General features: G+C 43.3%; 1 long non-coding RNA gene across 3 annotated transcripts in view; it reads right to left on the bottom strand.

Annotated features, from left to right (window-relative positions):
- Positions 1-13062, bottom strand: part of LOC144326377 (uncharacterized) — a 65239-nt gene that overhangs the window by 36822 nt on the left and 15355 nt on the right. For all 3 annotated transcript variants that reach the window (XR_013391495.1, XR_013391494.1, XR_013391496.1), the window contains exon 4: positions 8735-8839. This is a non-coding gene — a long non-coding RNA (uncharacterized LOC144326377). The remainder of the gene's footprint in view (positions 1-8734; positions 8840-13062) is intronic.

Raw genomic sequence — 13062 nt, 5'->3', positions numbered from 1 at the left:
CCATCCGTCCAAACTCGTGAATCAATTCTAAAACTCTTTTCGTACTAGACTCTGGCTCTGTTGGGAAACTGCCAGGGAGATATTGTCCATCATGGCCCCAAGCCGGCTGCCGGACGTCCATCGATCTCCCGTAGCCAGGCAGATCCAGCAGTTAGCGACACGAAGCCTCAGAAATAGATTGCCACACTCCAGGCTTGTGCACACTGTTCTTTATCAGCAGAAAACACAGCCAGAAAGCTTGCACCGCAGAAGAGCATAATTTACAGACTTTATTTAGCGTTGAACAGAACAAAGGAAAAACATGACCGTTCTGAGTCAGTGACTCCGACCGACTGAAATCGAAAGGAAACAGCAAACATAAACATCCTGTGACTAGGACATGCGCAGACTCTGTGACTCACAATCCTGCTCTCTCTTAAGGTGGAACGGAAATATCCTAACAGGCTCCTGTAATGTTAAAACCAGATCATCTGCAAACGCCTTAAGTTTGTACTGTTTGGCTCCGACCTGTATCCCTTCCACCAACCGGTCCCCTCTAATCATGTTCAAAAGTACCTCCAGGACCGAAATAAATAACAGAGGGGAAATAGGACAACCTTGTCGTGTTCCTTTTTCAATTTTAAACTCTTGTCACCACATTGTTAACTATCAGTTTAGCTTTTTGCTCTTAATAGATTGCCTCTATCCCATTTTCAAACCCCCGTCCCACTCCCATCCCTTCCAAATTTTTCTTCATGAACTTCCATGAAATATTGTCAAATGCTTTCTCCGCATCTATAAAAATTAACACTGCTTTTGTATTAATATTCGTTTGTAGAAGTTCCAAAATGTCAATAATATTCCTAGTGTTGTCAAACAAATGTCTACCTGGGAGAAAGCCTGCCTGGTCTTTATGAATTACTTCATTTAACACTTTTTTAAATCTGCTTGCCAAAATGTCAGCAAAAATTTTGTAATCCACATTCAGGAGCGAGATGGGACGGTAGTTCTTAAGCTGAGTCTTTTCAGTTTCTGATTTAGGTATCAATGTGATGAAGGCTTCTTTCCACGATTCCGGTGCCTTCTTCCCCTCCAAAATCTCATTGCAAACCTCCAGAAGTGGTTGTGTCACATAGTCTTTCAATATCTTATAATACTTGGAGGTAAGTCCATCTGGCCCTGGAGACTTGCCTAGTTGCATATTCTGAATGGCACCTTCAATTTCTTGTTGTGTTATTTTATGATTTAAAATTGACCTATTTTCCTGAGATAATCTTGGTAACCCATTCTTCGTTAAAAATTGGTCAATCTCAGTCTCTTTTTGCGGCCCTTGCGTATAAAGTTGTTTAAAGTATCTCTGGAAGCACTTTCTAATTTCTTCGGGGTTTTGTATATTTCTCCCTTCGATTTCTAGGTTTGTCACCGTGTTCAGTTTTTGTCTCTTCTTCAGCTGCCATGCTAGCAGCTTCCCACATTTATTTGCTGATTCGAATGTCTTTTGTTTCATTAATTTAATTTTCCACTCCACTTCTTGATTTATCAGTTTAGCATATTGTGCTTGGTGAAATTTAATTTCTCTCAAGATCTCCTGAGACTTTGGTTTCAATCTCAACTTTTTCTCACCTTCTCTTATATTCTCCAAGATCTTGTCTTTTCTCTCATTCTGTGCTTTTTTCTTAATCGTATTCTGTTGTATCAAAAACCCCCTCATAACAGCTTTACTTGCGTCCCAGATTTTTTCCACTGTAGTGTTCAGGTTTATTTCAAAATAGTCTCTTAAAGTCTTTTGGGCCTTCTTAATAACTTCCTGATCTCTAAACAAGGTGTCATTCATTTTCCATCTAAAGGAGCCGGTTGGAGTTAGCCTCATTTCCATTTTCATAGCGTTATGGTCGGAGCAGGTTTTTGGGCAGATTTCCACTTTTCTTGTCCTCGGTGCCAGTCCTCTAGTTATCCATATTTGGTCGATTCTTGTCCATAACAGATGGGCTTCAGAGAAGAATGTTCCTTCTCTTCCTAGGGGGTTCTTTGTCCTCCAAATATCAATCAAGTCCATATTGTCAGTTAGCTCAAAAAAAGTTTTAGGCAGTCTGCCATCCTTTGTCAAGTTTTGGTTTTGTGACTTATCCATGTTGGTGGAGACCACCCCATTCATATCTCCCATCATAATGATGTTATTATAGTCCAGATAGTCCAGCATTGTCTCATGCAGCTTCTTGTAAAATTCTGATTTCCCCTCATTAGGTGCATAGATTCCCAATATCAAAAACTTTTCACCTTGTGCTTGTATCTCAATTGCCAAGATTCTTCCTTGCTCATCTTTAAATAAAAATTTTGGTGATAGGCTCTCCTTTGCATAAATCACCACTCCTCTTTTCTTAACTCTGTCCGATGAAATAAATTCTTGGCCTAATCTCTTATTAATTAACACTTTCCTATGGAGCCTAGTCATGTGCGTTTCCTGCAAGCAAATAATGTCCAATTGTTCTTTCTTTAATACGTGAAATAGTCTTCTCCTTTTTTCCGGGGAGTTACCACCATTGATATTCCAACTAAGAAGCTGCAGAGACATCCTGGTCAAATCTGCTAATCACTAGGTGGTGGCGTTTCTTTCTTCTGGTCTTCAGACCCCAAAGGTGTGGGTATAGACAACGGTGTGGGTACCGACAAAGGCCCAGGCCCTGGAATTCCAAAAATCCCTTTCTGAAGGTCTTCTCCGTAGTCGTTCAGAAACTTTTCTTTGTCCTCAGCAGTTTTTATTCTCACTTTCTTCCCTTTAAATGTGAAGGATAATCCTTGAGGAAATTCCCACCTAAAAGGAATGGAGTTGCTCCTCAACAACTTAGCAAGCTCTGTGTATGTAGATCTAAGGTCCAAAAGTTGTTTTGGGATGTCTTTGTAAATTTCTGCCCTCCTGTCTTGAATTGTAAGTGACTTTCCGTAGTGTAGACTTAATATTTTATCTCTTTCCTCCTTGGACCTCAAAATAAGCAGACAATCTCTAGGTTTATCCTTCCTTGCCACTCTTCCCAGTCTGAAGGCGCTTACAATTTTAAAATCCTTATCTTCCTCTAGGGCCCAAAACTTGGCAAATTCTTTTGTCAAATAATCAGTTAAGTCCCCTTGTTCAGGTTCTGGAATCACCCTCAATCTGAGATTATTTTCCCTATTTCGTAGTTCGATCATGGACAGGTAGGCCTGCTGTTCACCAATCTGCTTGTGTAATGGCCTTACTTCTTCCTGTAATGCTTCAACTTTTTGACTAGCTTCCACAGCTAATTTGCGATTTTCTGAGGTAGCTTCAACAAGGTTCCCAATTGCTTGAGCGTGCTGAGCTACTTGTTCAGTCAATTTATTAACACTGGCTGTGGCTTGATCAATTTTAGCCGAATGTTCATCTGCCTTTTTATCCAAGCTTTCCAATTTTCCCAGGATTTGATCTAGTACTGAGGCGGATCTTCCTGCAGCCATACCCTCTAGCAAGGTCTGCTCAATTTCTTCCTCTTGTGCCCCCAGAACAGCAGGGACAGATGATCTACGCTGCTGTGGAATCAAAGTTGTTTGCGTTAATTGTTTAGCCTTTGCTTTAGCCGATCTTGTTTTCCCAGTGCCACTCATTCCACTCCTGTCTGCGTATCAAGGTCAAATTATGTAAAGTCCCATGGGAATCCACAAGCCCAGAAAGTAAACAATGAAACAGAAGAAAGAGGAAAAATACAAGTCTCAAACAGTTGTAATTCCAAAATCCTCTAGGGGGAGTTCAACCGTGTCTTAGGGAAAACAAAGGAAGTTTTTCCAAAACTTATTCCAAGAACTTAAAAGTTTTAACAGTGTCCAATCAATCAAAAGTTTCAAAAGGACCTTCAGGTTCTTGTAACCAGCAGAGTTGATCCTTGTTAAGCAATGTTTCTATAAAAGTGCCAGGCAACGTTGTTTCCCACCAACTAGTCCAATAGTACTCAGAATGTATCAGTTCAAAATAACAAAGTTAAAGCCTGCAATCTGACAGCTCTGAAAGTTTGGCAGTTCAAGTACCTGGGTTTCTTTATAAATTATTTGTAAATCCACAGAAAGAGGATAACCAAGTTCAAAGTCAGAAGAAAGAACAGAGAAAATCCAGTCCTTTAAATCCAAAAAGCATTCCTATAATGCACGAACTAATGGCTTTTTACTCCACTTCAAAGGTTTCAGATCCAAGTCTTTGCTTTAAAACTTTAAGCAGGATCGGGAGGTGGACTTCCTGGTTACGTCTCCCGCTTTAGCCAAATTTTTAAATTTATTTAATCCAATTGCTTTGATCCCTCTTACTCACGGGTTGAAGTTTCCGAATCTATTGTTCCAAGAAAAAAGGTCAACGCTCACCGACAGCAGCTATGCGGCTTCACTCACACAGAAAGAGCGATCGACTCACAGCACCGCGCCAGCCCCTCCACGTTCCGGGACCCCTTACGGGGTTCCTTCTTCGTTTCGGGGGGCGCTTCTGGTGCCCGCCGAGTCCCACGGCCACAGGCTCGCTCTGCCTGTGGTTTCCCGACATGGGTCCCCGCTTCGCCGTAGCGGGCGACCCGTTTCCGCGGAGCTTCCCCTTCAAAGAGCGAAGGAGACCGCCATTGCCGTTCGCGCCGCCTCCGGAAGTCCGATTGTAAATTGTTTTAAATGGTTTTTAATATTGTGCTTTAACTGTTGTAACCTGCCCTGGGACTTTAGCGTGAAGAGCAGGTAATAAATAATAGTTTTAACAATACATTTGGACCACTTGATGCAGCATCACAAATTTCACCCTGCAGAGAGAGCTTTTGTGTCACCTGACATTATTCCAAAGGCAACCCTATTCAAGCAATTGAATTCACCATAGACAGCTGTGGAGCGGCTGGATTGTGCTTGTGTCGCTTATGTATTCATTAGTCTTCATTCAAGCAGCTGTTTAAGTCTTTCTTCTTTCATGAACCAGGAGCACGACCACAAGCTGCTTCGGTTTTGTCCAAGCTTCAAGAAGACTATGTGATGAAGAACAGAAGAGGTAGAAAGCTGGGGGGCGAGTAGGCACTGGCTGTGCCCCCAGGAGCTGTGCACCCAGGAGTTGGGGGTGCAGCAAAAAGCAATGATGAATCTGTGAAAGCATTTGCTTCAAGATGTTGCTACAGGTGTGGATCCCCCTCCCATCCCTCCCATCTCGTGAGAGACTGCCCATAGCAACGTGCTGAGCTGGGTGGTGGACAGTGGAGCTACTCACAACCTCGTGCCCTCTGGTGGTTTGCTACGTAACTGCAAGGCTGTAAAAAGTGGACAAACTGTCACACTAGCAGATGGAAGCAGACATGCTTTGACTTTGTCTGGCTCACTATATTGTTCTTTTTTACAGCACGAGACTGAGGCTTTTGTCGTTCCAGAGATGTCCAGCTGTCTTTTATCCGTGGCTGCCCTTGTTGCTGATGGTTTCAGCATTTGTTTTGAGAATAATATGTGTTCTTTTTCCAGGGGTGGGCGTCAACTGTTCAGCGTTGAATGCAAAGACAGGCAGTTTGTGGTAGAAATGCCTATTGCAGGTAACAGTCCCACTTAGTCAGCACAGGTGCAATTTGCCAATGTTCCAAAACATGATGGCTGTCAGCATTTATGGCACAGATGAATGGCACATGTGAACTGGGGATACGTCAAGAAGGTCCCCAGGTGCACTGAGGGGTGCAAAATGAAGGTATGTGATAAGTTTTTAGATTGCAGAGCTTGTAAGCAATCAAAGGTAAAAACGTGCTCTTACCCCAGGTCTAACAGAGTGACAACCAGGCCTTTTCAGCTGGTGCATGCAGAATTGTGTGGCCGTATGCCAGTAGCCAATCTGGGTGGGACCAAATTCATACTTTCGATTGTGGATGATTTTTCGAGGAATAGCTGGGTCTTCCCGATTAAACACAAAGGTGAAGCTGCAGCACTGGTGAAAGACTGGATCTCTGCTGTAGAACTGCAATTCTCTTCAAAGGTCTAGAGTTTTCAGTCTGATAGTGGTGCAGAGTTCACCAGGTCTGCGCTGCAGAGTTTCTTCCGACAAAAAGGTATACGTCACAGGTTGACAGTCCTACACAGTCCCCAACAGAATGGCATTGCTGAACACAAGAACAGAACACTACAGGAGGCTGTTGCAGCTATGCTCTTTGATTCTGGGCTCCCCCAACACTTTTGGGCTGAAGCCTGGAAGTGTGCTTCTTTTTCTCAGAATCGCTCATATTGTTGTGTTGTAGGGGACACACCCTATTTTCTGCTGCACGGCAAGAAGCCCAAGGTGCATTTTTTCCGTGTTTTTGGCTGTGAGGCTTGGGTTCTTGTGCCAAAGGCCAAAAGCAGAAAGGGTGGACCAAGGTCCCGGAAAATGATCTTCTGTAAGTATGAACCAGGGACCAAGGGGTGGAGATTTGCCTATCCAGAAGGCAATCAGTCCAGGCTTTTAGTCAGCAGGAGTGCTGAGTTCTGTGAGCAAGTGGGTGTACAAGCATACATGGGAACCCAAATGTACTTTCAGAGAGTCTGCTTGACTCAGCTGATGAGGAAGAGGTGGAGACTGATCCTGCTGCTGAGGAACAGAGTCTAGAGCAGGGGCAGCCAAGAGCCTCTCCTAGAGCTGTCAAGTCAGAGCCAAAAAGTGCACCGTCCTCGCCCACAGGACCAGTTAAGAAGTTCAAAAGGCGCAGCAAATCAGAGGGGGAGCTCTCTGATGCCAAGGACGGTCTAGCTGGCCCTGGTGGGTCAGAGGGGGTACCTGAGCTCATGTTGATATGTTCGACCCGGGCCACTAAAGGTAAACCACCCAACAGGTTTGAGGTCACAAGTGTATGGGTTGGAGTGGCTCAGTGTGAACCTGAAAGTTTTGAGGATGTTCAGAAACTGCCTCAGTAAGAAGCCAGTAAATGGCAAGAGGCAATGCAGAAGGAGATGAGCTCAATGGAGTCTCTAGGTGTGTTCTCCCTCACAACGTTGCCAGCTGGCCAACAGGCTGTGAGTAGCAGGTGGGTTTATCGTCTTAAATCCACAGCAACAGGAGAACTACAGTACAAGGCTAGGCTAGTAGCCAGAGGGTTTATGCAGTGGAAGGAGCTGCATTACACTGAGGTGTATGCTCCTACTTCCTGAAGTGAAACTCTGTGCATACTCTTAGCCATTGCTGCACAAAGAGGTTTGCAGGTGCATTACTTTGATGTGGATGTAGCCTGCTTGAACTCAGACCTCCAGGAGGAGCTGTACATGCTTCCTCCTCCAGGGTTTGAGGGCAATGGGCAAGGCATTGTGTGGAAGTTGCACAAGTAAATTTACGGGCTGAGACAATCAGCCAGGAATTGGAACTTGTGTCTGAATGAAGCCTTAGAGAAGCTAGGTTTCAAGAGGAGTCGTGCTGACAGCTGCCTGTACCTGAAAGGGTCAGGAGAGTCACAGGAAATGATCTTAGTTTTTGTTGATGACATAATATATGTCTCAAAGGCAAATAAACAGGTGGAAAAGTTTGTCAAAGAGCTTGGAAAATGTTTTCAGCTCAAGAATCTAGGTTCAGTAAGGATCTACCCAGGTGTACAGATAGACAGGACTGAAGATGGAAGTTTCTTGCTCAGTCAGAAAGGCAAGATTGAGCAGTTGCTTGAGACGTTTAGAATGTCTGAATGTGCAGGGGTCAGGACACCCATGGAGACAAGCTACATGAAAGACAGTCAGCAAGTAGAACGCGCTGAGTTCGAAAATGCTGAGCTCTTACACTTGGCCCTGGGTAGTCTGTTGTATCTGTCCCAGTGGAGCAGACCTGACATAGCTTTTGCTACCAATCTGCTCAGCCGGGAAGCTACAAACCCAAGCGTGCAGGCCTGGAATGGTGTCAAGTGGGTACTGCATTACCTGCAGGATACCAAAGACTTCTGTCTCAAGCTGTCAGCCAAGGGCGACGTCAAATTGACGTGCTGGGCAGACAGCGATTGGGTGAATCTGGAGTACAGGAAGTCCATCTCTGGTATGGTGGTGAAGTTCGGGGACTCTTTGGTTGGGTGGAAGTCCCAAAAGCAAAGTCTCATAGCGCTCTCCTCTACTGAGGCTGAGTTCAGTGCACTGTCTGAGAATTGTAGGGAATTGGAGTTCTATGTGTGTTTGGTCCAAGAGATCTGTGGAGAGTGTTGCTTGCCTGTCACGGTGTGGGAGGACAATCAACCCTGTCTGAAGTTGGCAGAGTCTGGGCAGTTTAAGGCCAGAACCAAACACCTAGACATCCTTTTCCAAAATGTGTGTCAGAGTGTTATGTTGGGATTAATGCAACTGAAGTATTGTCCCGGTTGCTGATGGGTTCACGAAACCGCTAACCTTCCAGCGTCATGGGGAGTTCTGTGAAGGTCTGTGTTGTTTGGGGTAAGTGGTTACACTTACAAGCCCCCAGTGCAGGACAAGAGGGGGTGTGAGGTTTGGAGCTTACAGGGTTAACAGCTCTGTGTGTGTCCTGCTTCTGGGGAGGAGTTTTCCCTACATCCGGGGAAAGCTGAGTTCTTTGTCTGTGAGTTACTTTCCTTTTCTGCCGAGACGCATAGACACCATGCCTGCCGTCTCGGATGGTCTGTTTGTTATTTTATCATTCTGATGTAAATAAAGCTGTTAGTTTAGAGAAACAACAACGTGTGGACTCTCTTCTGCAAGCTCACTCACACAAGCACTCGCTGTGCCGCTCTGCTGCAAGTCCAGAATTTCTGTTGCTGTGGAAACGTACCAGACCCGAACAAGTATTGTCAGTACTTACTTTTGTATAGAAACCTGAAGAAGTTCACCTCACTTAAAGCAGTATGAATGTTTTATAATGCTGTATTTTGTGGGAAGAGTTGGGTCTTTTTTCCTGGATAAAAATCTGTGAATAAAAAACAGCGATGTATATAAGCTTAAACTTCTACAGATAGTTTCTCCTGGAAGCTGGCTTGTAGTAATGCTACCTCCACACCAATTAAAGAGCACAGTTGACGGATTTTGTGTGACATCTGTACTATAGAAATAGTACAATTATGGCAAGTCATTTGTTATGCTTACTATATGATAAAATAAGAGGGGCAGGACTGTGTACACTACCTTGGGTTCCTTGGAGAAAAGACAAGATGAAAATGCAGTTAAATAAAAAATCATTAGAAAGTATTGCTACTATCCAGTTCAATTGCTTTTAAGGGCACTTGTATATAAAATACTTGGGTGAAGCACTGATTGTTGTTTTTAAAATGTTTAACTTTTTTAAGGTATGGTCAGCTGAAGCAGCAATGGGAGATGAAATCTGAAGAAGCAGAACTATTGCAAACCAAGTTGCAGCAAAGTTCCTATTACAAACAGCAGGAAGAATTGAATACATTGAAAAATACCATTGGTGAGAAGAAAACGGTGATAGTGTATTTTAACTGGTTGTATTTACTGTTACTTTGGGTTAGAGTCTGCAAGCTGGTTGCTTAGCGAGGGAAATGACTTTTAAAAAATAATACTTGTTTTAAAAGGTAAATTAAGTCAATGTGGTAATTTGGTAACTTTTTGTATTTCTTGCTGGTGGTTAATATTTATCTTTCTCCAAAGGAGAACTAGCCTCTTCAAATTCGGGTAGCTTTCTGCAAAGTGCATTCTACATTGAGATCCATGGTAGCCAGGTATATCATTCAGATCAGATCCTAGCCTCGCAGAGTGGCACAGGACTGGTATTGCTTTGGTGAGGGCTGGGCTGGCGTGGTGTGCTCTGTTCACCCTCTGTGCCCTCCCCCCTATGGCGTGTGCACATACCTGCCCTGGGCGCCAGAAAACCATGCTATGCCACTGTGTGAGCCTTCATCTTTATCAGTAGACATCACAAGGCTGTTATATTACTTTAAAGATGACAGAATTTTTAACTTTCAAAATACGTCATGCCTTTACAAAAGGAACATTTCATTTTCTCTCGATGTTTCCGTTGAAGGGGGGATATTTTGCTTGGAACAGAATTTCTGTAGAAACTTTCTCCCCAGAAGTTTGTGATCAGCAGCCTCTTCCTTTTCAGAGGAAAGTGAGGAGACTTTGAAAAAAAACAAAAGAGGTTCAGAAAAAAGCAGAGGAAAAGTTCAAAGTGTTGGAAAACAAAATGAAAAATGCTGAAGCTTGATGGAGCAAAAAAACACACAAAAAAACCTGATGCTTTCAGCAAAAAGATGAAAGAAAAGGAGCAGGTTAAACTTTTAACAGTGTAATGGTGCCCAAACATTTAAATAGTCTTGAAATTAACTGAAACTTGTGATTGTTCCTAAACTAAATAACATTGTGGAAATGTCTCCTTGGGAATCCCAGAAGTTCCCAGGAAGCTTATTTGGGGCTTCTTCGTAAGAGGATCAATAATGGCAGAAGAGCTCATTGCAAACAGCTTGCTCAGTTTTCCCTTGTGGTGCATTGTTGCAGACAAGTTTTGTGTGTGTTCTGAGCGTACATTCATTTCATGTTATGCTGCCATGACATCCATCAGAACTGGCTTAGGGCATCCCGTGAAGGGGGAGTGCATTGTAAAGCCATGCCCCAGAATTGCCTGCCACAAGCAAGTATTGTGTGGGAGGCACTTAGGTGGCCCTTGGAAGACAATTGGATGTGGAATAGCTTTCTACCGTCAAGAGAACCTTGAAAAACATTTGCCCAACCCACCTTGAGAGTCTAGTGTGCATAATTTCATTAGATTGAACCCAAGCAAGTGCTATCCGTGTAGCACAAATAATATGAATGCTTTGTCAGGAGCAAGTCCCACTGTGTTCAGTGGGGCTTGCTCCCAAAGAACTGCAGCCATAATGGGTGTTTTTTTTTGTTTGCTTGCTTTATTCAGGAGGCTGAAGCTCTAGTGTTGGAACTTGAAGAGTTAAAATGGGAACAAAACTCTTATACACAATAGATTGAGGCAGTGAATGAATCTATAAAATTGTTCCAAGAGCAGATTGAGGTCATTTCAGCCGAGGTAGCAAAAAACAAGGTAAGTCTTGTGATCCTGAATTAATGAAAGAGGCAACCTGACATGTCTTCTTGAACTCTCAAGTTTTTTAAAAAGAGGGGATGTTGAGTCAACACACCAAACATATCCTAAAATACTTTGCTGGCAAGTCCCATTTATGCTTTTGCGTTAAAAAATCCTGCGTCCAGACAGGCTTCCCTGCGTGGCTCTGCTAGGGAGCTGACCTGGCAGGAGAGCAGAGTAGCAGTGGTCCTGCGTCCGTGTGAGATGAGGGATAAATCAAGTCCAAAGACAGTTCGGTTCTTATCTCTAGAAGCGTTTATTTACAAAGCAGTAAATCCATCAGAAACTTCCGACATTCTCTGACATTCTCTGTGCTCCAACAGCACACACGCAGCTCCAAACTGAGCTGCGTCTCTCAGGCAGAATCGAAAGCAAGTCTGGAGAGTGACACAGACTGTGACCGTGCTTCTCTGCGTCAAGCTCCTCCCAGATACAGGACACCATGGAGTTTTAACCCTGCCAGTTCCAAACTCCACACTTTGGTGCTCTGTTTTGTCTTTTGAATCACATCTTGGGGGTGGGGGACTTGCCCATCAAGGGAGACTAGTCTTTGCCTGTAAGGTGCCAGTTACTGTTCCACACTCTATAGCTTTAAATCTGGAATGCTTTTTTGTTTTGCATTTTAATACGTTAAAACTTACTATTTTAAATATTTCCAGTCCACATTTAATCGTAATCAGTGTGGGGAGATAATTATCTCCTTTGTTGTTCAGGAATCCGTAAAGAACACTCAAGAGGAACTGGCTAAGGAAGCAGTGGTGATGGCCCAGGACAAAGAAATCAGAGCCAAATCTACAGAGGCTGTGAAATATAAAGAACAAAATAACGAGGCACAGCTTAAGATCAAGGGGCTGGAACACAATATCAGCAAACACAAGTGGGAGGCTTCTGGTGCTTCTGCAAAGGTATGTTAACATATCTACTTCCCCACCAGCAAGTAAGATCCCTACTTCTGATACTTTTAACTGTGTTTGAATTTAAAATATGCATATTGTGGGCAGAGATGCATTCTAAGGGATGTAATGACTGCTGAGTAAGCCAAAGGAGTGCATTTTTTGTTCATATCCCATCACCACTGTTCAGCTTCCTTTATCTATTAAAGGTGATGTGGCTACAAAAACCTTGTGATCCTACTAGCAAATGTAAGATTGATATCCCAAACAGAAGCTTCCCTAACAGATTCCTCCTCTCATTGCAAGATAAACTTGCCCTTTCGTACCAAAGATGCAACACAATATCGACACTGAACCCAATAAGTTTTCATACTCCATGAAGTTTTTGAGACTTCCCAAAGCACAGTTTGGAATTGCTGTGCTAAGAGTTACAGAAACATTTATTTATTTTTTTAAAAAAATGAATATGACTATAAAAGTTCTAATTTTTTTTCCTTTTCTTCTTTTTTGGTCACCAAAATACAGGCTGCCAAAATGCTGAATGACTATGAATGGATAGCTTCAGAGAAAAACCTTTTTGGCCAGCCAAACACAGCTTACGATTTCAAAACTAACAATCCAAAAGAAGCTGCCCAGAGACTTCAGAAATTTCAGGGAAAGAGAAGTTGGGCAGGAATGTCAACATGGGAGCTATGAACATACTTACAGAGGCAGAAGAAAGAGTTAAGTTGCTTTCACCCCACTCTTTCCCCCGCCACCTCCCAGTTACTGTGTACACAGCCATACCATATCCTGCATTACCCTACCCTAATGTGGAAGCAGCATGTTTAGATAGTGAACAACAAACTGGATGGCTTTAGATGCGTGAGTATGCAATAGCTAACTAATGTGTCTTGTCTTGTCAGCACGACAATTTTCATTTGTGCAACTTCTACCCCAGTGCCTGCTTCACGCTCTCCCCAGATCTGCTCCAGAGAGTTGAGGGAGCCCTTAGAACAAATTTAGAGGGTGTGCAGCGGAGGAGATTGTCAAGGGCAGAAAGGGGAGTTTTCCGTTGAGCAAGCAGAAATCCTTGTGCTGGTGGAATGCTTTCGTTGGATACTGCCCAGTGTTTTTCTGTGTACTTCAAGCAAAAGACCTCCATAACATTCTTAAAGGAGTCATTCAAACTTCCTGTTAGTGGGC

This window comes from Podarcis muralis, chromosome W, assembly GCF_964188315.1.
Source record: "Podarcis muralis chromosome W, rPodMur119.hap1.1, whole genome shotgun sequence".
In the NCBI taxonomy this organism is placed as follows: domain Eukaryota; kingdom Metazoa; phylum Chordata; class Lepidosauria; order Squamata; family Lacertidae; genus Podarcis; species Podarcis muralis.
Note: the sequence above shows the minus strand (reverse complement) of the source record. Positions and strands in the feature narration are given on the sequence as shown.